Below are 25,326 nucleotides of genomic sequence, written 5' to 3' on the forward strand. Positions count from 1 at the left end.
CCCACCCCTCTAAGGTCCACCCAGGACCCCTAAGGTTCTCCAGGCTGCTGGCTGGAAAACTGACCTTTAAAACTCTTGTTCATGTACAGCCACAATTTCAGTTCAATTCCAGCCTGGCCTGGCATGGAAAACCAGAAAGTTCCTGTAAGAAATATTTTTAAGGGTCTGCATACCTTACAGGAAGCCTTCAGATTGCAAACATGTGTCGAAACTGCTGACTTGGAGCAAATGGATCAAATTACTCAGTCTGGATTGGAGAGCCTGATTTCTGCACCAGGGAGGCTTGCTATGTGAATGTGCGCCAGGTTGAATGGAGTCTCTGGCTTCAGATGGATTCAAGCTGAAAGAGGCTTCTTTTGTAAGTCAGCTTGTATGGTAATTTCTTTCCTTTCTTCTTCTTACACGTGAAATAGTGCACATTTGTCTTGACCCCGTGTGGGGCTGTTGGCTTTTTCCCTCTGTTTCATCTACAGGACCTGCTCATGTTTCTGAATCCGTGGCTTCATGGTCTTGTTAACTATACACTGGTGCTTTTTTTTTTTTCAATTAAACTTTTAATTTTAAGATAATTATAGATTCACTTGCAGGGGTAAGAAATAATTCAGAGAGATTCCGCTTACCCTTTACCCAGTATTCCGTCACCTTGAGAAACTATAGTACAGTTTCGTAACCAGGATATTGACCTTGATGTAATCAAGATACAGAACATTCCAGCAGAGGATCCTTCTGTTGCCCTTCATAGCCATGCCCACTTCCCTTCCACCTCCCTTAAAGAAGGGGCTCCCTCTTTTATCTTTGGCAACCACTAATCCATTCTCTGTTTCTGCAGTTTTCTCATTTTAGGATAGCTAGCTACGTAAATGGAATCATACAGCATGTAACCTGGGATTGACTGTTTTGGTTTCACTCAGCATAATTCTCTGGAAATTCATCCACGTTTTGCCTGTTATCAATAGCTCCTTTTGTTTAACTGGCGAGTGGTATTCCATCTTACAGATGTACTCTAGTTTGTTTAACCATTTACTCACTGAAGGGCATAAAGGCTGTCTCCAGTTTTTGGCTTTTACGAATAAAGCTGCTATGAACAGTTGTGTACAAGAATTTCTGTGAACCCACGTTTTCATTTCTCTGGGATAAATGCCCAGGAGTGTCATTGTGGGGTCAGATGGTAGTTGGTATGTGGTGTTTTGAAACCACCAAAGTGTTTTCCAGAGTGGCCATACCATTTTACATTTTCACCAGCAATGTATGAGAGATCCAGTTTCTCTGTGTCCTCACCTGCATTTCCTGGGCTTGCCTTTTATTTTAGCCGTTCTGAGAAGTGTGTAAGATACTTAATGGCTTAAACTTCCATTTCCTAATAACTAGTGATGTTGAATGTCTTTTCACCTTCTTATTTGCCATCTGTATATCCTCTTTGGCGAAATGTTTGTTCATATCTTTTGCCCATTTTCTAATTTTTTTAATGTTGAGTTTTAAGAGTTCTTATGTATTATAAATAATAGTACTTCATCAGACATGTGGTTTACAAACATTTTCTCCTGGTTTGTGGGTTATGTTTTTCATCCTCGAAATGGGGTTTTTCACAGGATGAAAGGTTTAAATTTTAATGAAGTCCAGTTGATCATTTTTTCCTTTTGTGAATCATGGTTTTGGTGCCGAGTCTAAGAACTCTTTGCCTAATCCTAGATCATGAAGATTTTGTCCTGTGCCTTTTCTAAAAGTGTTACAGTTGTATATAACTCCATGATACATTTTGAGTTAATTTTTGTAAACCATGTAGAATTTGGGGAAAGGGACTATTTTTCTCCGGTAGGAATTCAATTGCTCCAGTACCATTTGATGAAAGGGTTCTCATTCCACCACTGAATTACTTTTGTACCTTTTCCAAAAAATCACGCAAATTTGTGCCAGTCTATTTCTGGGTTCTCTATTCGGTTCCAGTGAGCTATGTGCCTATCCTTACACCAGTACCATCTAGTCTTGGTAAGTGTAGCTATATATTTTGATATAATAAGTCTTGAAATTGAGTAGACTAATTCCTCCCACTTTATTCTTCTATTTCAAAATTGGTTTAGCTATTCTAGTTCCTTTGCCTTTCCATATAAATTTTAAAATAAGCTTGTCTATATCTATAAAAATCTCGCTGGGATTTTGTTAGGAGTTGCGTTAAATCCGTATATACATTTGAGGGGTAATTATCATCTTTCCTCCGTTGAGGCTTCTAAGCCATGAAAGCAATGTGTCTCTATTTTATTTAGATCTTTGATTCTTTCAATAGAATATTGTAGCTTTCAGCATAAAAGTCTGCTATGTGCTGAATGTGTCCTCTCAAAATTCACATGTTAGTGGTATCCCCAGTGAGGTGGTATTAGGAGGTGGGGCCTCTGGGAGGTGATTAGGTCATGAGGACAGAGCCCTCATCAATGAGTTTGGCGCCCTTATGAAAGAGGCCTGAGAGAGTTTGTTTGCTTGGACACAGCAAGAAGATGCCATTTATGAAGCAGAGAAGGAGGGCTTACCAGACACTGAATCTGCTGGTGCCCTGCTCTTGAACTTCCCAGTCTCCAGAACTGCGAGAAATAATTTTCTGTTGTTTTTAAGCTACCAGATCTAGGGCATTTTGTTACAGCAGCCTTAATGGACTAAGACGAAGCCCTGCACATGTTTTGTTAGATTCATATCCAAATGTTTCCTTTATTTTTGAGTGATTGTAAGTAGTATTGTATTTGTAATTTTTGTGTCCATGTTCATTCTGCTATATGGTAATATACTTGATTTTTTGTGTATTTATTCTGTATCCTGCAACATTGATGAAGTTATTTATTAGTTCTAGAAGTTTTTTGTGCAGTCTTCGGAATTTTCTACATAGACAATAATGTTCTGTGCAAGTGGGGAGAGTTTTATTCCTTTCTTTCCAATTTACATACATTTTATTTCTGATTCTTGTCTTATTGCACTGAATAGAACTTCCAGTACTATGCTGAATAAGAGTAGTGAGAGAGGATATTCTTGCCTTGCTTCTGGTCTCAAGGAAAAAGCAGTCAGTCTTTCATCCTTAAGTATAATGTTAGCTGTACATATTTTTGGAGGTGTACTTTATCAGATCGAGGAAGTTCCCCTCTATTCCTTTTTTTTTTTTTCCCCTGAGAGTTCCTTTTTAAAAAATCATGAACAGGTATTGGATTTTGTCAAATGTTTTTCTGCTTCAATTGATATGACTGTGTTTTTATTTTTCTTTCACTTTCTTTAGGCCAAGCAATCTACCATTCAGAATACTTTGAACTACCAATAATAGATTAAACAAGATTAAAATTTGATTAAATTAAAAGCAATGTATATATTTTTTTCCTGAATAAGACATCTGGAGGTAGAGAGTTCCAGGGTTGGTTAATAGAGCAACTCAGTATTGTCAGGGCTCTGGGTGTTCTCTGTGATTCTCTGGGCTTTCCCCTCATGGTTACAAGTCAGCTACAGAGGTCCCAAGTGCCCCTAGTAGGGGATGTTCTCCTTGTTTTTAACCACAAGGAAAATCTTTCTGAGAATCCCTGCAGGCTTTTATGTCTTGTTGACCAAAGTGAGCCCGTGTGAAAACACAAACCAGTCCAGCAAAGGGAATGGAAGCGGGCGAGGAGTCCATGAGCAGTTTAATGCAGTGTTTCTTCCCAGGATCCCTCCAGGCGCTGGATGACAATCTGTCTGCAGGATTGCCCCGCTCACTGCAGGACGTTCAGCATCCCTGGCCCTCACCTATTAAGGGGCAGTGGAGCCCTCCGGCCATGCTGACAACTTCTTTTAAGCTTCCCCTGGGAGTGGGGGTGGGGTGGGCAATAGCACTTCTCATTGAGAACCATCGGTTTTAACCAATTATGATTCACTCCAAGGTCAGCCAGTGGAGTGACCAAGCCAGGACTGGTTTAGTTTAATATTATATATCGAATTCCATATTATCTTCTTTTATTTCTCATCACTGTGACATCTAATAATTATTGTGTGTTTGTTATGAGATGCAGTGTACTAAATGATTTATATCCTTTATCATTTAAATTTTTATAACAACTTTAGAGGATATGTACTCTTATTGTCCCCATTTTACTGACAAGGAAATTGAGGCCTAGGAAGATTAAGGAAGTTGCCCACAGGCTGATTCCAGAATCAGCATACGCTGCTACACCGTACCACTTGCCCAGGAAAATAAGTCTTTGCTATCTTTTGCTGTCATTTATTCTGAGTGGTAGCAAGACATTCTTCAAAAGCCAGGTGATTCTTCCTAGGTTGTACCCACAATGTTAGTCCTCCAGTTAGAAGCATTGTAGAGGGAAGATGAAATGCATTTGCTCTAGTTATGTATGGTGGAGAAGGGGTAATAGATGAAAGCATGCTTTAGCCATATTATTTTGCTTTTTCTAAAAAGAAAACTCCTTATTAGATAAACACTTTAACTATTAGGCTCTGTCTTAATTATAACCTAGGCTTTACAGTTCTTAAGCAAAGATATGACTAGGGCAAAATTAAAATATGGCAATGAGTATACATTGTCTCATTCAAGTGCTGTTTTTAGTAACTCCTTATCTAAGCCTTGGCGTTCTTCACACTTTTACATGTTCTAAGTGATTCCAGGCATTGCAAAGCTCTTTTGCCTGTGCAAGGCTTCCAGGAACCCAGCCACTGGCAGCTTTGGTGTATGCACATGCTTAAGGAGAGACATTTCTGTGGACAGGCGCAGTGGCTCATGCCAATAATCCCAGCACTTTGGGAGGCTCAGGTGAGTGGTTCACGAGGTCAAGAGATTGAGACCATCCTGGTCAACATGGTGAAAACCTGTCTCATGGTGGTGGTGCGCCTGTAGACCCAGCTACTTGGGAGGCCGAGGCAGGAGAATTGCCTGAACCCAGGAGGCAGAGGTTACGGTGAGCCGAGATCGTACCACTGCACTCCAGCCTGGGTAATAAGAGCAAAACTCCATCTGAAAAAAAGAAAAGAAGGAACATTTCTATCGTGCCTGCATTTGGAGCTATTCATGAATGACTCTTCTTTCTTTTGTCTGCTTGTCCATCCATCCTTCCATCCTTCCATCCATCCATCTAGCCATCCTTCCATCCATCCATCCATCCATCCATCCATCCATCCATCCATCCACTGAGCCATTCTTTTGTTCAACAGTGACTTACTGAATTCCTACTTACTATGACTCTTCTATATTTGACATGCTACACAGTGTTTAGCAATGACTTCTATTCAAGAGCTAGTTTTTAGTCTTATGCTGCTTTTTTCTTGTTATTTATCTTTTGCTTTTGTAGCTCAGAACAGAAAAATCTGTCGAAAAGATCTTGCTACCAGGCTCTGGACCCCCCTGGTCCATGGCTATGTCTTACTGTCTTTGTGTCTTTGGGTTGAACAATGCCGGCAACATGGTGCATGCTTAATATTGCTCATGGAACAAAACTGTGTGGTTTCTGTTCAAGGGAGTGCTGCCAACTCTCTTTTGATTCAGAATAGGTTTACCTAGGTGATTACGTCACTATCATTGTATTTCCTCTCATTTCTTCCTCGTGATAGGACAGATCTTACTAAACAGTCAAAGATTATCTATTACATGATGCCATTCCTCTTACTTTTCATCCCAGATTAAATATTCTTGGTCCTTCAATGCCCACTTCAAATATCAATAAACTAGTAATCTTTCCCCAACCTACTGAAGTCGCCACGTGGAGTTGGTCATTCTTTCTGTCAGTTCACATAGCATCTCCTCCATTCTCTAGCCAAACATCTCTCTGGCTAAGACAGTGTTTGCCAGATTTCTACCATGTGGAGCTACCGTTTTCCTTCGTAATTAACAAGTAATCTCTAGAGCGATACTTTGAGGTTGTGTGACTACCCCCCATCAGGCTTTTGTCTAGTGTTTTTAGTATCCACTGGTGATAAGTATTTATTATCATTTTAAAGTCTCACCATAACCCTGTGAGGTAGACACTATTATGAGTCATATATTTACAATGAAGAAATTGAGTTTTAGGGAGATGTCAGCCTGTTTGTCAGCCTGTTTGTTTATCCCTTTATTCATCCACTTAGCTATTCATTTATTCAGCAGTGATTTAGTGAATACCTACTTACTGTGACCCTGTCAAGTTTTACAAGCCACACAGTGTTCAGCAAAGTGTTCATATGCCTGTCTACTCTCTTGATTATGTGTTTGTTTCCTCCAATAGGCCATGAGCCCTTCAAGCAAAGACAAGAAATAATCTTATTGCTCTTTTCACATCCCAAGTACCTGACACAAAGGAAGGTGGAGGAAAGACAGTCAGTGGCTGTGGAATTGCAGTATACATGCAATAGGGCCTGCCTTCTCTTCAAGCCTTCCTCAACAAGCTTTGGTTTTCTTCTTTTAAGCTTCAGAGAACATTTAAAAAGCACACAGCAACAGTAATTTCATCAGCTTGTGAAAGAGGATGTCAAAAGAGAAAAACCAGGGCAGAGTTGACACAAATAATCAGAGGATGTCCCCATTATAATTACAGCAACATGGATTGAGTTATGCCAGCCCCTGAGATGAATTTGATTTCCTCATTACACGTGTAATCTTAATCATCCTCTCAGCATCCCTTTTCTGTTTGGTATTTCACATATGGGTCTGATGTCTCCCTGCTTTGTAGTTGGTAAAAACTAATCTTCAGAATGGGCTAGTGGCTTGAGCCATCTCACATAGCAAGACAGGCACTGAGAGGTGGGCATAAAATAAGCACGATTAGCTTTTAATTACTTCAATAAAGTCAAGAGCTCACCATTACCAGAATATCCTATTAACTATTTATTGAACCTTTATTGTGTGCCAAGAACTTTACATGCATTATCCTTTCTCCCAATCTTTATTTTGAAAACATTTAAAATCTGAACAGCTGGAAGAATATACAATGAAACATCTAGTTTCACTAATGGATTTATTTTGTACACCTAGTTCCTTACAGTTAGTTTCACATTATTGTCTTATTTCTCTCTAAATGTATTGGAAAACATTTAATAACATGACATTATGACTTTGCTCCTAAATACTCCAGCATACATCTCTTCAGAGGAAGAGCATTCTCTTACATGACTAAGGTACAATGACCATACTCAGGAAAGGTAACATTGAAATAATTTCATTATCTGTTACATAATCCTTATTCAAATTTTCCCTATTTTCTCAATAACTCCTCCCTCCCTCCCTCCCTCCCTCCCTCCCCACTTCTCTCCCTCCCTCCCTCTCTTACTCCCCTTTTTCTCAATTCTGGACCTAACAGAGGATCACACATTGCATTTACTTTTTGTAATTAGAATCACTTCCCAGCCATTCCCCTCAACCCTGTTTCATGACATTGACAGTTTTGAAGAATTCAAGCTACTTGTTTTGCAAAATGCCTTTAGTTTAGATTTGTGTGATATTTCCTCATGGAAAGATTCAGGTTAAATATTGTTAGCAAGAATATTGCATAAGTGATATTGTGTCCTCCTTTCATCCCATCGAGGGCATACAATGTCATTGTGTCCCGTCACTGATGACGTATAATCACTAGGCTAAGACAGTGTTTGCCAGATTTCTACCATGTGGAGCTACTGTTTTCCTTCGTAATTAACAAGTAATCTCTAGAGCGATACTTTGAGGTTGTGTGACTACCCCCCATCAGGCTTTTGTCTAGTGTTTTTAGTATCCACTGGTGATAAGTATTTATTATCATTTTAAAGTCTCACCATAACCCTGTGAGGTAGACACTATTATGAGTCATATATTTACAATGAAGAAATTGAGTTTTAGAGAGATGAAGAAACTTACCCAAGGTCTCACAGCTGGTGAAGGACAGAGCTGAGATTCCAGCCCACATCTGGCTGTCTCTAAAGCTAGTGCTTTCCCTACTACGCTGCACTGGCTGAAAGTAGAGTTTCGTATCTCACTTGCCCTAGACAAGGCAAGAGAAAAGTGATAGTCAAGATCATATAAGACACAGTTTATTTCACCTCTCAACAAGTCTCTTTCCTCTTATTTCCTAAACACTTTTCCCCCCACAAAGCCAGATGCCTCTCAGTTCACTCTTGTCTGACTGTTAACCTGGAATGTGGTGAATAAATTACGTTTTAGTCCAATGGACCTTACGATGTGGAGTTCTGCTCTGATTCCATCCCACGGTGCCCAGGATCAGCTGCTTGCCAGCGCCACACTGGGAGTGATGTAAGTATGTTCTGGAATCATCCATTCCAGTGTGAGAAATACATAGGGAGGATGACAGTGAATCCTTCCGGGTCCTTTCATAAAGAAGTTGGGGGTACCCAGACATGGAGGTGGGGAATATATTTTTCTATTAGTTTCAAAGGAAGAGGTTCCTAGCCCAACTCCCTTCCTTTGTAGACGAAGAAAGTGAGCCCTAGACTAGTATGTGGACTCTCCAGGGTCAATGCTGGTGACAGACAGATCTGGGGCTGGAACGACAGATTCCATGCTTATCACGCTGCAGAATCCCTAAGGTTATGTTCTTGTCTAGCCCTACTCGTTCAGCCCCTAGTTCTCTGCTGCCCCTCCCCCCCTCCCCTTCTCAGACTTGTCCTTTGGAAGGCGTTTGCTCATTCTTTCCTTCCTCCCTTTACAGGGTTGTTCATTCTTAACCAGCATTCATTATCCTCCTGCTGTATGCCAGATCCTGTGCTGACTATAATGGGAATTAAGCAAAAAGAAACACAGTGTCAGCCTTGAAGGAGGCCACTGTTCAGGTGAGAGAGGGGAAGAATATAATCCGACACCATGATTGGATCTGCTAAGCACTAGAGCCATGCTCATCTACTGCCCTGGGAACACAGAAAAGGGAAGGGTGCTTTGAAATTATGTAGCTGCTTGGGATTTTGCTGGGGAGCTACCCAAAGCATAGCTCCATGACTCAACACTCCTGGAATTCCATTTCCTTTTGCACCTCTTCCCAGAGGAAAGGGAGGGCAAGTATGGGAAGCAAAGGAAGGGCAGGATATGGTTGATATGTTTTGGGGAGACTCTGAAGGGACCCAGAAACACACCAGATCACAGACTCAAGACTAATTGGTGCAGCTGGGTGGCTGCATCTGCTGCAGGCCCTTAGGAGCCTAAAGCTGGTTACTAACTTGGCTCAGTTCAGAGAGCTCGAGCCTCCTCCAAGGCTGCCCAGTGTCCAAAGCTGCCTGTGCTGTGGGCATGGAAGAGGAAGCCAGCAGGGTTCAAGAGAGTGGGGAGAAGAAGTGGTGAGGATGCTGAGAAGCCAGGACACAGTTGCCCTGGGGCACTCATTGCAACTCCAGCTGCAGGAGGCCCTGTGGTCTCCCCACTTGCTGTTCAGTACACTGCATAATGGGCATTTAGTTATGGGATCTAAACTAAGCCCAAATCTTATTCTGCACAAGGGAATAATCACATCACAAGCTGGAAGGAAGGAGTATGCTGTGCTGATTAGACCAAGGCAGTGAAAAGTTCTGGCTGCTTTTTTTCTCTTCCTATAGCTGACCGATGGCACAGTTCAGGTCAATTAGGAAACATCTGCTTACCTACCAGTGAACTGATGTAATGACTTCATACAGCGTGGCTTTAGGATATGCTGGACTTCCCAGGTGAGCCATCCTTCCCTTAACAACTGGGACAATTGAATGACATTTTACTGTGCCAGCCTGTTTATGAATTACCCATTTAATCCTCACAGTAACTCTAATATTAGTTACCATTACGATTCCTATTTTGCAAAGGAAGAAACAGAAGCTCAGAGAAGGTAAGTTACTTACCCAAGGTCATACAGCTAATAAATACGGAACTAGGACTGAATCAAGCAGTATGATTTCTGAGCCCACACTCAGCCATTGAGGAAAATTGCCTCTTATTCCCATGGGGATGTGACTTGGGCAGGAGTTCTAACACTTGTTACAATTTGTAGTCATGTTGCTCATTCCTTTTGCTCTTCATTAGATTATAGGCTCCATGAGGTCAGGGAACAGGCAAACTTGTTCACCACTGAGCCCCCAGAGCCTAGCACCTCTTAGCACATAGTGAATGTTTCATTCATATTTTGGGCTGAGCGAATAGCTCTGGACCAGGGCACATAGCCTATTTAGTGTTTTGACAATGACACTGACAGGAGAGGCCAATGGTATAGGCCATTTGCTGGGTCTGAATTGTTCAGTTATGTGAACTCTCTGGGTTCTAGGCAGTGGGCTCTGGGAGGACTCACCAGTTGCTCCTTTTTTTGCCCTTGCTCCCATCTCCTATAGCATGCACTCATCCCATGATTTATTTATTTGATAGCTCTTTCGTGAGCACCTATTATGTGCCAGACACTGTTCCAGCTGGTTCACTGGAACAAAGCAGATAAAAATACCTTTCAATACAGAGCTTGTAACCCACTGGAAGGGAGAACCATGAGCAATAAATAGGCAAAATGCACAGTATGTACAATGGAATACGAGCTTAGGGGTCGATATAAAGGGTCAGGGAAGTGGGTGGCCAGTAAAGGCCTCATTAAGAAGGTGGCATTTGACAAAAGGCTAGAAGGAAGTCAGGGGGTCAGCCTTGCAAATGCCTCAGGGAGAGGGAAGGCCAGCACAGACGCCCTGGGGCAAAATCACGCTGTGTGTGGGAGGAGCGGAGCAGTGGGGAGGTCACTGGAGTGAGTGAGAGATGGGGGTGATGGGAGAAGGGTTTGGAGAAGTGACCAGAGCTAGGCTGTGTGCAGTCTTGGAGGTCATAGTAACTGAAGCCCTTGGCTTGAATTCTGAGTGGAATGCAAAGCCGCTAGAGGATTTGGGCCGAGGAGGATGTGGTCTGACTTTCCATGTTATTCTGTACCACAGCTATTTGCATATCTGTCTCCCCCTCCAGACTCTGAGGTGATCAGCACCGGGACCATTCCCGGTACTTGATAGTGATGGTACTTGATAGATGTTTCAATTCATGGCCGTCAAATGAATGAGCACACGAAAAATGCAGAACCAAGTGCAGAATGAAACCAACTGAACGAGGGTGCAGATGGGGACCCAGAGGGCAGATGAATGCACTCTGAATTGATGAATGAAGGACGTTTAATGGAGCAGATACCTTTTAATCTAGGACAAGAAGGAAGAGAAGTCTATCCACAGATGGAGAGAGAGGGGGAAGGATATTGCTCCCGAGCAAAGGGTTGGAGGTGTGAAAGTGCAAATTAAGAAAACACAAAACAACAGACAAATGTTTCTGGTATGCAGGATGAGAGGACGCACACAGTAGTATCAGAGGCCAGAACTGCAGCCCGGGGCCAGATCATGGAATGACTTACATGTCAAGCTAAGAAATTTGCATGTTATACTGCGGGCAACGGGGGGCCACTGCAGGAGTTTACAGGTGTGGGGCTGTTTTCAATGGTGGAATTCAGCTCATTAGGCTTTGGCTTGTAACCAGTGAGGAAGGTGGAGAGAGCCAAGAATGGTGCTGTGTATGGGAGGCAGTGCCTCACAGGGTGGCTTCAACACAGCACTGTTTATTGTGTCAATTAAGGAGAAATACTGTCATGCTCAGAAGGAGAGTCTATCTCATACTTCACCGCAGCTTTTGGGGATTCCCCTATTGTGGAGCCCTCTGACATTGCACAGTGAAAGATTAAGTGATTTGCTCAGGTACATTCCAGTAGGAGCCTGTGTCCAGCTCAGGAGTAGTGATGAATTTATTACGCTGCTCATCCAACCATCCAGCCCTTATGTAAAATCAGTCAGCCGTTAGCTTCCTGGGTTCATTTCATTTCTTCTCCTGTGCTGGAGGAGGCTGGTAGAGAGTCAAGACGTGACCTGCCGTGCCCCTGGCTGGCATGTAGCTTTATTACTATTTAGCCTGGAAGCCGGAATTGGTCATGATGAGGTTAGGAGGCTCACCAGGCATGGAAAATGCAAAGGCAGTCATCTGAGGTCATCTGATAGATCTGGCAGTGAACCGTGCTGGGTTCTAAGTATGTGGTGGCACTGCTCACCATGGGGGGAAATGGCCTTGGGAGGATGGAGACGAAAGTCCATGACAAAGCAAAAGCTGTCCTCAGCTATTTCTCTGAGGGAATGGGCTTGTTCCCAGACTGGAGGCTAAGGTGTCCACTTTCTTGCCTTGACTCTGCGTGGCTAAGACTGTCTCATCCTGTCGCCCTTTCACTATGACTTAAGTCTAAGTGCACTGAAAGGGCTCACTGGCTCCCCCCACCATACTTCTGCGGTGGCATTGTGGAGCGGGCCTGAGCACCACTCACTAGTGTGTTTTCAGCCTAGGGTTATGGTCACTGTAACTCACTCCAGATGGAACACTCAGGTATCATGAACCCACAGGACACAGATGCACATAAGCAACTCTTTTACCAGCACGTGGCTTTCAAAGTTGGGAATTAGGGGAGCTGGAGAAGGGCAAAAATAGAGTGGCTCAGAGAATGCCCAGTGTCAAGCTTTCAGGGGATTTAAATAAGAAGTCAGCAGTTTGGGGAGTGGAGGGAGAAACTTCTCCCAGTATCCCCAGTTTTCTTTCAACTGCATTCAGGGGAGAAAAACCAGTATTCCTGTGCTGAGATGCAGCACGTTTGCCTATAATTTACTAAAATGATGTGGTGGAAGGGAGCTGGGTCCCAGAGACATCATGAGCCTCTTGTGTACAGAAAACCATATCAGGAATAAACTCTGCTGAAATGATGTCCTTGGATGAGTCGAGGTTGTGCACTGTGCTCTCCTTCACAGTGAAGTTAGTGACAACCGTTACAGCATCTCCTTCCTCATTCCCTTGGGAGGGCCCCCACTGATATAGGCTCATTACCTACATGCTTTTTTTTCCTTAAGACGAAGTTTTGCTCTTGTTGCCCAGGCTGGAGTGCAATGGTGCGATTTCAGCTCACCACAACTTCCGCCTCCTGGAATCAAGCAGTTCTTCTGCCTCAGCCTCCTGAGTAGCGGGGATTACAGGCATGTGCCACCACGTCTGGCTAATTTTGTGTTTTTAGTAGAGTTCGGGTTTCTCCATGTTGGTGAGGCTGGTCTTGAACTCCTGACCTTGGGTGATCCACCTGCCTTGGCCTCCCAAAGTGTTGGGATTACAGGCGTGACCCGCTGTGCCTGACCCTTATATGCAATTTCTATACTTTGGAGGTTAGTTTAAGTTGGACAACTAGTAGAACTGTCATCACGGATGCAGGTTATAGAGTATCTTCATAATAATACAAGGATTTGGGGAAGGGCTCTAGTTCAGGCTACAGTGGGCATGTGAGTCTGACTGATAGGGGCTCTATGACTGTACCCCAAGGCCAGATAGAAGAGACTTATTTTGGCTTCGTTAATGAGTGACAGTGCTATGACAACTGTCAAAATCTACTGGAGGCTTTAAAAATGCTCATAACTTTTGACCTAAGAATCCAACATCTAGGAGGAAATTTATAGCACAAAATGCCCACATCAAAAAGCAAAAAAGATCTTAACAACTAACATCTCAACGAAAAGAACTAGAGAACCAATAGCAAACAAATCCAAAAGCTAGCAGAAGACAAGAAAGAACCAAGATGAGAGCTAAACTGAAGGAGATAAAGAGACAAAAAGAAAAAACCTTCACAAAAATCAACAAATCCAAAAGCTGTTCTTTTGAAAAAAAATTGCTGAAATAGGTAGACCACTGGCTAGACTTATGAAGAAAAGAGAGAAGAATAAAATAAACATAATCAGAAATGATAAGGGGGATGTCACCACTGACCCCACAGAAATACAAGCAACCATCAGAAAATACTATAAACACCTCTATGCACTTAAACTATAAAATCTAGAAGAAATGGATTAACTCCAGGACATGTACACTCTCCTAAGACAGAGCCAGGAAGAAATTGAATCCCTGAAAAGACCAATAATGAGTTCTGGAACAAGCAGTAATAAATAGCCTACCAACCATAAAAAGCCCAGGGCCAGAGGGATTCACAGCTGAATTCTACCAGAGGTGCAAAGAATAGCTGGTACCGTTTTTACTGAAACCACTCCAAAATATTGAAAAGAAGAGACTCCTCCCCTACTCATTCTGTGAGGCCAACATGATCCTGATACCAAAACCTGGCAGAGACATAACAAAAAGGAAAACTTCAGGCCAGTATCCTTGATGGACATTGATGCAAAAATCCTCAGTAAAACACTGGCAAACCGAAAACCAGCAGCACATCAAAAAGCTTATCCACCACGATCAAGTTAGCTTCATCCCTGCTATGCAAGGTTGGTTCAATATAGGCAAATCAGTAAATGTGATTCATCACATAAACAGAACTAAAGAAACCACATGATTATCTCAATAGATGCAGAAAAGTCCTTCGATAAAATTCAACCTCACTTCATGTTAAAAACTCTCAGGAAACTAAGTATTGGAGGAACATACCTCAAAATAATAAAACCCGTATGTGACAAACCCACAGCCAATGTCATGCTAAATAAGCAAAAGCTGGACGCATTCCCCTTGAAAACTGGCTCAAGAAAAGGATGCCTTCCTCTCACCACTCCTATTCAACATAGTATTTGTAGTTCTGGCCGTCAGGCAAGAGAAAGAAATAAAGGGTATTCATATAGGAAGACAGGAAGTTAAATTATCTCTGTTTGCAGATGACATGATTCTGTATCTAGAAAACCTAATTGTCTCAGCTCAAAAGCTTCTTAAGCTGTTCAGCAACTTCAGCAGTCTCAGGATATAAAATCAATGTGCAAAAATTGCTAGCATTCTTTTTTTTTTTTTTTTTTGAGATGGAGTTTCGCTCTTCTTACCCAGGCTGGAGTGCAATGGGGTGATCTCGGCTCACTGCAACCTCCGCCTCCCGGGTTCAGGCAATTCTCCTGCCTCAGCCTCCTGATTAGCTGGGCTTACAGGCATGCACCACCGTGCCCAGCTAATTTTTTGTATTTTTAGTAGAGACGGGGTTTCACCATGTTGATCAGGATTGTCTCAATCTCTTGACCTCGTGATCCATCCGTCTCGGCCTCCCAAAGTGCTGGGATTACAGGCATGAGCCACCGCACCTGGCCCTGCTAGCATTCTTATACATCAAAAACAGGCAAGTGGAGAGCCCAATCATGAATGAACTCCCATTCACAATTGCTATAAAAAGAATAAAATACCTAGGAATGCAGCTCACAAAGGAAGTAAAGGATCTCTTCAAGAAGAACTACAAAATGGAAAAACCTTTCATACTCATGGATAGGAAGAATCAATATTATGAAAATGTCACGAAGTAATTTATAGATTCAATGCTATTCCCATTAAATTATCATTGACATTTTTCACAGAATTAGAAAAAATGATTTTAAAATTCATATGGAACCAAAAAAAGAGCCCAAAATAGCTAAGACAGTCAGAAGCAAAAAGAACAAAGCTGGAGACATTATGATCCCCAACCTCAAACTATACCACAAAGCTATAGTAATCAAAACAGCATGGTACTGGTACAAGAACAAACTGATAGAGCAATGGAACAGAATAGAGAATTCAGAAATAAGATTGTGCACTTTGCTCTTTTACAAACCTGACAAAAACAAGCAATGGGGAAAGAATTTTCTATTTAATAAATAGTGCTGGGAGAACTGGCTAGCTATACGCCAAAAATTCAAACTGGACTCTTTCCTTACATCATATAAAAAATTAACTCAAGATGGATTAAACACTTAAATGTAAAACCCAAAACTATGAAAATTGTAGAGGAGAATCTAGGCAATACCATACAGGACATAGGCACGAGCAAAAATTTCATGACAAAAATGCCAAAAACAATAGCAACAAAAGCAACAATTGCCAAATGGGATCTAATTAAACTAAAGAGCTTCTACATAGCAAAAGAAACTCTCATCATAGTGAGAAGACATCCTACAGAATGGGAAAAAATGTTTGCAATCTATCCATCTGACAGAGGCCTAATATCCATAGTCTATAAAGAACTTAAACAAATTTACAAGAATAAAACCAACAAACCCATTAAAAAGTGGGCAAAGAATACAAACAGACACTTCTCAAAAGAAGGCATACATCTGGCCCACAAATATATTTTAAAAAGCTCAAGACTTCTGAGCTTCTGTGGTACCATCACAATGAGATACCATCTCATGCCAGTCGGAATGGCTCTTATTAAAACAATTGATGCTGGCAAGGTTGTGGATAATAAGGAGCACTTTTATACTGTTGGTGGAGTGTAAATTAGTTCAACCATTGTGGAAGATAGTGTGGTGATTTCTCAAAGATCTAGAGGCAGAGATACCATTTGACCCAGCAATCCCATTACTGGGTATACACCTGAAAGAACATAAATCATTCTGTTACAAAGATACATGCACATATACGTTCACTGTAGCACTATTTGCTCTAGCAAAGACATGGAATTCACCTAAATGCCCATGAATGATAGATTGGATAAAGAAAATGTGATACAAGATGCCATGGAATACTATACAGCCTAAAAAAGTGAGATCATGTTCTTGGCAGAGACATGGAAGGAGGTGGAAGCCATTTTTCTCAGCAAACTGACACAGGAACAGAAAACCAAGCACTGCATGTTCTCCCTTATAAGTGGGAGCTGAATGATGAGAAGACATGGACACATGAGGAGAACGACACACACCAGGGCCTGTTGGAGGAGTGGGGGGAAGGAGAGCATCAGGAAGCTGGGCTTCATACCTAGGTGATGGGGTGATCTGTGCTGCAGACCACCAGAACACGTGTTTAACAATGTAACAAACCTGCACTTCCTGCACCTGTAGCCCTGAACTTAAAATGAAAATTGAAGAAAAATAAAAGAATCCAACATCTAGGAATTTTTCAGAAAAACAATACACGTAGAATAAATAGGATAAAGATGTTTATCATAATAATATTTATGACAGTAGAGAAATGCAGTCGTTAGGCCTGGTGCGGTGGCTAACACCTGGAATCCCAGCACATTGGGAGGCTGAGGCGGGTGGATCAGTTGAGCTCAGGAGTTTGAGACCAGCCTGGCCAATATGGTGAAACCCCATCTCTACTAAAAATACAAAAATTAGCCAGGCGTGGTGGCATGTACCTGTAGTCCCGGCTACTTGAGAGGCTGAGGCAGGAGAATTTCTTGAACCTGCGAGAGGGAAGTTGCAGTGAGCCAAGATCATGCCACTGCATTCCAGCCTGGGCAACAGAATGAGACTCTGTCTCAAAAAAGAAAAAAAGAAATGCAGTCTTTAAAAGTTGCTATTTTGGGGATATCTGAGGACATGAAAACATATTCATAATTTTTAAAACTTAAAAATATGAAATATTTTCTGTGGAAAATCACAGGAAATAAAACAAACATCCATATGCCCTTTATCCAAATTCAACAATTGTTGACACTTTGTCATATTTACTTCAGAATGTTTTAAGAAGTGAAAGATTATAGACACAGTTGGGGTCTCTTCCGTACTCCTCTTCCCTACCTTCCCATTGATCATTATTTTTCTGAAATTGGTATGCATACTTCCTGTTCAGAAGTTATACTCCGACTCTACGTAAGTATTTCCATAAAATATACAGCATTTTTATAACTTATGAAAATTTCACTTCCTTCAGTGTGCTGTTTTCATTCAACGCAATTTCCAAGATTTTATTCACTTTGATATATGTAAATAAAGTCTTTTTTTGCTATATGTAGGATTCTAACTACACAAACATATTTAATACACTTTAAAAACTTAATTGTAAAGACTCGATGAGTTATCTCTAAGTGAACATACTCATCTAACTACCACCCAGGTCAGGAAATAGCACGTTATAGACTATCACCTATACCCCAGAAACTCTCCATTATGCTCGTTTGTAACTACTATCCTCTTTCCCCACCAAAGTGGGCACTGTCATGATTTCTAATAACATCAATCTGCCTTCTTTGAAGAGTATATAGTAGGAATCATGTGGTGCTCTACATCTGCCAATCAGTTCAATTGTTAATTAAGTTGTTTGGTTCTTCCCTTTCCGTATTGATTTTGTTGGGTCCGTTATCAGTGATTGAGAGAGATACATTAAACTCTCCCACTACGGGTATGAATTTGTTGTTTCTCCTTTTAATTTTGTCAATGTTTTTCTTAAAACATATTAAAATTATGCTGTGGCATGCATATCATTGTGCTAGCTTTCTGGTGAATTGACCAGATGATTATGAAATTCTCCTCTTTATCCTGAGTAATGTTTTTGCCTTAAAGTCTATTTTTTCCTCTATTAGGTTAGCCATAGCTGTTTGCATTTGGTTACTGTTTGGATATCTTTTCCACTCTTAGATTTATGAAGTACATTATTCCATTCTCACGCTTCTAATAAAAACATATCCAAGACTGGATAATTTATAAAGGAAAAGGTTTAATTAAGTCACAGTTCACCATGGCTGGGGAGGCCTCAGGAAGCTTACAATAATGGCAGAAGGGGAAGCAACATGTCCTTATTCACATGGTGGCAGGAAGAAGTGTTGAGCAAAGGGGGAAAAGCCCCTTATAAAACTATCAGATCTTGTGAGAACTCACTCACTATAACAAGAACAGCATGAGGGTAACCACCCTCATGATTCAATTACCTCCCACCAGGTCCCTCCATGACACATGGGGATTATGGGAATTACAATTCAAGATGTGATTTGGGTGGGGACACAGCCAAACCATGTAATTTCACCCCTGCCCCTTCCAAATCTCATGTCTTCACATTTCAAAACACAATCATGCCCTTCTAACAGTCCCCCAAATCTTAACAATCTCCCCAATATCTTAACTCATTCCAGCATTAACTCAACAGTCCAAATCCAAAGTCTCAGGATTTGAGACAAGGCAAGTCCCTTCCACCTATAAAATCCAAAGCAAGTTAGTTACTTCCTACATACAATGGGTACAGGCACTGGGTAAATATACCTTTTCCAAGTAGAATAAATTGGCCCACAAAGGGGTTACAGGCCTCATGCAAGTCTGAAATCCAGTAGGGCAGTCATCAAACTTTCAAGGTCCAAAATGATCTGTGACTCCATGTCTCATATCCAGGTCATGTCTGATACCCAGGTCATGTCTATGCAAGAGGTGGGCTCCCATAGCCTTGGGAAGCTCCATTCCGGGGGCTTTGCAGGGTACAGCTGCTTTCATGGCTGGCATTGAGTGTCTGTGGTTTTTCCAAGAACACTGTGTAAGCTGTGGATGGAGCTACCATTGTGAGGTCTGGAGGATGGTGGCGCTCTTCTCATAGCTCCACCAGGCAGTGACCAAACCGTGTCATGGGGACTTGATGTGGGGGCTCTGACCCCCCATTTTCCTTCTGCCCTGCCCCTTGCAGAGGTTCTCCATGAGAGCTCCACCCCAGCAGCAGACTTCTGCCTGGACATTCAGGCATTTCCATACATCTCTGAAATCCAGGCAGAGGTTCCCAAGCCGTCATTCTTCCACACACCCACAGGTCCAACACCATGTGGAAGTTGCCAAGGCTTGGGCCTTCTGAAGCCCCTTTTAGCCATGGCTGGAGCAGCTGGGATGCGGGGAACAAAGTTCTGGGGCTGCACACACCAGGGGAGCTCTGAATCTGGCCCACAAAGCCATTTTTCCCCTTTTGACCTCTGGGCCTGTGATAGGAGGGCTGCTGTGAAGGTCTCTGACAAGCCCTGGAGACATTTTCCTCATTGTCTTGTTGATTCACATTTGGCTTCTCTTTATTTATCCAGGGTGTGGTGGCTCTGGTTTGAAGTAGTATAGCCCCCTGCAGCTTCCTCAGCTGCAGTCAACTTCAGGGATGATCGTGAGTGCCTCAGTAGCTGAGGCTGCAGAAGTTTGTGGCAGCAGGGTATGCTGTTCTTAGCAGCAAGAGCTTTTGGGGTTCTCCTGATCTCATTTTATCGACAAGGGTGAGTCTTAGATGAGGGTATCCTTCTTGGTGTTGGGTTAGACATGGCCCATGAGCAGCTGCAGTGGTTCTGGGTTCTAGGGTATAGGTGCTCAGAGTGGCTGTAGCGCCTTAGTCCTGGGCACAGGCTCTCACAAACCTACTGTGGCACCTGGGACTTGGGGTGAAGGTTCACTCTGTGAGGCAAGGGTGAATGCAGTTGGCCCACAAAGCTGGTGTCTGTGAGTCTGAGATATAGCCCAGCAGCTCAGGCCCAGCTGGATTTTAACTATGACTCTGACTTGGGGGTGAAGGGCACAGCACTGGCCCAGCTTCAGGGAAGAAGGGGTGTCGTGGAGGTTCAGGTCCAGTGAGCAGAACAAAGCTGTAATTCAGGAACTGGAGACAATAGTTCACAGCAGCAACTCAGACCCTGGGGAATAAGAAACCCGTAGTGGTGACTCTAGACCTTGGCATGGTGGGACCTGGCAGCATGTGGGGCTCTGCAAGACAGCAAGGACCCAGTAATGGTGAAGTTCAGTTGTGGCTTGGATCCCAGGGAGCATGGAGCAGCACAGCAATAACTCTATTCCTTGAGAAGGTGGGGTGCCTCAGCAGCTCAGAATCTGGGGGGTTAGTCTAGTTCCAGGGAGGCAGGGTTTCCCATTTGTTTAGCCTGTGGGGGTGGGGTGTCCCATCTCAGTCAATGCAATGTGGGATGCCACATCAGCCCAACCCTGGGAGATGCAGCTGCTCAGCTCATCCAAGGCCGTTATTCCCTGAAAGGTTGGGAATATCAGCTCAGGTGCTAGGGCCGTGACTGCCCTGGGAGGTTAAGGCAGGGATTTCCTGGGAGACACAGTGCCACATCAGCTTCAGCACCAGGGGGTGTGATTACTCTGAGTAGCCAAGTCATTGTTTCTTGATTTTCCAGGAGATGGGATGCCGCTTCAGCTCAGGTAGACAGAGGCAGGGTGTAGCAGCAACTGGGAGGGGTGGATGGAGTGGCTCTCGCTCTCTGGCAGCCTGTCACATGTGGCCACCTCCTGATCCTGTGGCATAGAGCTTCAAGTTTTCCAGATGAATTTCTGGAATGTTCACAGAGACCCTTTTATTCTGGAGGGTCCTAAATTTGAATCTGTCTCCTCAGCACCATAAAGTTGCCCAAAATTTTTGGCTTGAAATTTGCGACATCTACCCTGTGCAGTTACAGAATTTGGCAAACTTACTGAGGCAGAGACAATCCATGTTTTTTAGGCTCCTCAAGTCTCCAATTTTTATCACTTATACCTCATGAGATTTCTTTTTTTTGTTTTTTGTTTGTTTGTTTTGAGACGGAGTCTTACTGTGTTGCCCAGTCTAGAGTGCAGTGGTGCTATCTCGGCTCACTGCAACCTCCATCTCCCAGATGCAAGCAATTCTTCTGCCTCAGCCTCCCAAGTAGCTGGGACTACAGGCACCCACCACCACAGCTGGCTAAATTTTGTAGTTTTAGTAGAGATGGGGTTTCACCATATTGGCCAGGCAGGTCTCTAACTCCTGACCTTGTGATCTGCCCTCTTCGGCCTCCCAAAGTGTTGGGATTACAGGTGTGAGCCACCATGCCTGGCCACCTCATGAGATTTCTAAAGCTCTGATGGTTTTTCAGTCCCCTGGCAGTGACCCGCTGCCTGACTAAAGCCTTCTCAGCTTCCTGTCTGCAGTCTTCCCTCCCCAGAATGAAATCCTGTCTGGGTCCTACGGGCTCCCAGGATCTCTGATGCCTCTCGTATGCCTGGTCTCTGATGTGCAATTACTTTTCTTGGGGCATTGGTCTGCAACAGCAATGCTGGTAGCAAAACCCTCTAGGTTTCTCCATTTCACATTTTGAGTTCTAAGCACTGTATTTGAAAACTATGGGGGTAATTTGAGGTTCTAGGTAATGTGATTTTCCTCCGGAACGTACATAGGCTTGTTTCTGACTGTTAGCTAGTCTGAGGGCAGGCCACCTTAATTCAGCCAGGAATTGGCATGCTTTGAGGCTTGGCTTTAGTCTTTTGAGGGCTGGTTTACTCTTGTGACTAGAGCATAGCCCTTTGGGGTCCCAGCTGGATGCCTGGGGTGTTTGGGGCTCCCTCCTCCCTCACAGAGCCTGCCCTCCATTTTGGCTGCAGCAGCTTGACAAGGCCAGTAAAAGCTCATTCACTGCTCAGCTCCTGATCCTCAGTCACTCTTCTTGCTTATGGAGTCCACCTGTTTCTTTGAGGGATGGAGAGGCCTCAACTTCTGGGTTTGTTTCTTTTCTTTTTTTTCTAACATTAGACAAGCTACTCAAGCATTCTTTATTATAAAATGAGAATACTAATAATATCTTGCTAGGTTGTTGTAAGGATCAGAGAAAACATATTCACAAAGCACCTGGAACACAGGAGGCACTCTTTAAATGCTAATACCTCTTATTACAACTTAAAATGTCACACAGCAAATAGGGTACTTGTCACAGACAAACATTCAAATGTTAATGTTATGCAGTAATAGTAATATTAAGTAATTTTATTTCCACGATCTATTTACACTGTACAAAGATTGTTGAAAAGCACACTACAAGTTCACAGTATATTACAATATATTTACCATAAAAATATATTCCTTTATAAAAGGTTTATAGAATATTGGCATGTCAACATGTGACAAAACTCTCAAAGCATGTCACCAATTCTGTGAGAGTAAGAATGCATCCAAGTATCAATTTCACAATCACAAGTCACCCGTTGAGGTTTAAATACATATGTGTTTTATTTATTTTGTTTATTTATTTTTGAGACGCAGTTTCGCTCTTCTTACCCAGGCTGGAGTGCAACGGCGTGATCTCGGTTCACCCCAGCCTCCACCTCCTGGGTTCAGGCAATTCTCCTGCCTCAGCCTCCTGAGTAGCTGGGATTACAGGCATGCTCCTCATGCCCAGCTAATTTTTTTTTATATTTTTAGCAGAGACGGGGTTTCACCATGTTGACCAGGATGGTCTCGATCTCTTGACCTCGTGATCCACCCGCCTCGGCCTCCCAAAGTGCTGGGATTACAGGCTTGAGCCCCCGCGCCCGGCCCCTAAATACATATATGTTTTAAATATAAAATGAATTCTACAGTGGAGCGTTCTTGAGGCAATACTTATTAGTTCATTAACATATGTACTTTCATGGAAACATGTGATAATAACCCACAATACCAGCTTAATCTGCCCAAAGAAACATTTCAATAAGTTTAGCAGTCCAGAAATTCTGGTCCTTTGTTTTCTACTTTTTCTTCTTTGCTGGTTCTCCCGGATCTGCTTTGTGCTTTTTAGAAGTACGCTCATCTTTTTCGTCATCTGATTCCAATGTCTCCTCTCCTTCTGGTAGAAGCCTAGCTTTCTTAGCATTCTGTGGGGCCTCACCAGAATTGTCCTCATATATGTTAGACCATTTTATTGCCACGTCAAGCTCCGGAGGCGGAGGCTTCTTCTCAGTGGTGTAGGTCTCAGGAGGTGGTACACAATTTGACTTCCATATTTTGAATTCCTTTGGAGGCAAAGAAGAATCCAGTCTCAGAGATAGTATGCCAAGGCTGACCCCTTCGGGAGGCTGCAGCAGACACTGTCTTGGAGGCAGCACCGCAGGCACTTCGGCGTCAAAGGGAAGGGGTCTCAGGGAGAAGCTCCTCAGGTGCCTTGACGACGTGCCTCTCTCTTTTTTTTTTTTTTTTTGATATATATATATATATTTTAATTGCATTTTAGGTTTTGGGGTACATGTGAAGAACATGCAAGATAGTTGCATAGGTACACACGTGGCAGTGTGATTTGCTGTCTTCCTCCCCTTCACCCACATCTGGCATTTCTCCCCATGCTATCTCTCCCCAACTCCCACCCCCCGCTGTCCCTCCCCTATTCCTCCCAACAGATGCCAGTGTGTAGTGCTCCCCTCCCTGTGTCCATGTGTTCTCATTGTTCAACACCCACCTATGAGTGAGAACATGAGGTATTTCATTTTCTGTTCTTGTGTCAGTTTACTGAGAATGATGTTCTCCAGGTTCATCCATGTCCCTACAAAGGAGACGAACTCATCGTTTTTGATGGCTCGGATTGTAGAGAAAGGCCAGGCGAGTCACGCTCCTAAACAGCTCATCGGGTCCCAGGAGCCGCTTCTCCACCTTGTTCCTACATCCGCCCGCCGACTTCGCCGGATCCGAGGTTCTGCAACTTGTCTCCTCCGGCTCGATGTTATCCTCCTTGTCCGAGGAGCCTGAGCTGCTGCTCCCGGACACCGCGAAATAGCTCAGAGGGTCCTTCTCCTTGGCTGCCATGACGGCTGCCTGGGTTCATTTCTCTTGATTTCCTTCCGCTTTCAGATTGTAGCACTACCACATTTCATTGTCTTGATCGTCTTTCAGTTGACTTCAAACAAATATTGTTGTATGTTGTCCAGTTTTTTTTAGTTCTCCAGGGAGTCAAGTTCAGCACCAACCTAGCAAGTACATACTGGAGGTGGAACTCTCAACAATACAACATTTTTTTGTGGGAAAAAAAGCTGTACGTGCTGTATGGTACAAGCTTAGTTAAAACTAAAAGCATGTGATATGCGCTATGGCTTGTGTGTTTCCCCAGATTTCATGTTTTTGAGACTTGATCCCTGAATTCACATGTAGACGATATTTGCAGGTGGGGCCTTTGGGAGATAACTAGGACTAGATAAAGTCATCTTATCTAATGGGTCAAGGGGCCCCACGATGGAACGAACTGGTGGGTTAATAAGAGGAGAAAGAGAGACCTGAGTTGTCATGCCCTTGCCCTCTCGCCGTGCTGTGAGGCAGGAAGGAGGCACTCACAAGATGCCAGCACCTTCATGTTAGACTTCCCGGACTCCAGAACTTGAGAAATAAATTTCTTTTCTTTATAAACGAAAGCCAGTCTCAGGTATTCATTTACAGCTACAGAAAATGGACTAAGACAATACATTTGCACAGTCAGCCCTCCCTAACCACAGGTTCCTCATTGGTGGGTTCGATGCTTCAAAGATTAAAGATAGACTCATGCATTGCTTAACAATGGGGATATATTCCGAGAATTGTGTTGTTGGGTGATTTTGTTGTTGTCCAAACATAGAGTGTACTCACACAAACCTAGACACTATAACCAACTGCCCACCTAGGCTATCCCTACTGCTCCTAGGCTACAAACCTCTATGGCGTGTTACTGTTCTCAATACTGTGGGCAACTGCAACACAATGGTGAGTATTTGTGCATCAAAATATCAGAAAGGTACAGTGAAAATATGGTATAAAAGATTAAAAGTTGTGCACCTGTATGTAAAAATGGTGCACTTACCATGAAGGGAGTGAGTGGTGAGTGACCGTGAAGGCCTAGAACTACTGTGAATGGTATAAACACTGCACACTTAGGCTACATTATGTTTATAAAAAATGTTTTTCTTTCTCCAGTAAAAAATTAAGTTTAGCTCATTGTTACTTTTTACTTTATA

General features: G+C 42.9%; 1 long non-coding RNA gene across 2 annotated transcripts; it reads left to right on the plus strand.

Annotated features, from left to right (window-relative positions):
- The first annotated feature begins 244 nt into the window (after positions 1–244).
- Positions 245–24,750, plus strand: LOC103795137 (uncharacterized). 2 transcript variants are annotated; one of them, XR_004728589.3, is made up of 5 exons: positions 245–358; positions 8,046–8,203; positions 8,619–8,739; positions 9,493–9,600; positions 23,878–24,750. It is a non-coding gene; the product is annotated as an uncharacterized LOC103795137 (long non-coding RNA). The 2 variants fall into 2 exon arrangements; XR_004728590.3 differs by having other exon boundaries at positions 8,050–8,203.
- The last annotated feature ends 576 nt before the right edge of the window (positions 24,751–25,326 follow it).

The sequence above is a fragment of the Callithrix jacchus genome, chromosome 9 (genome assembly GCF_049354715.1).
Source record: "Callithrix jacchus isolate 240 chromosome 9, calJac240_pri, whole genome shotgun sequence".
Taxonomy (NCBI): Eukaryota; Metazoa; Chordata; class Mammalia; order Primates; family Cebidae; genus Callithrix; species Callithrix jacchus.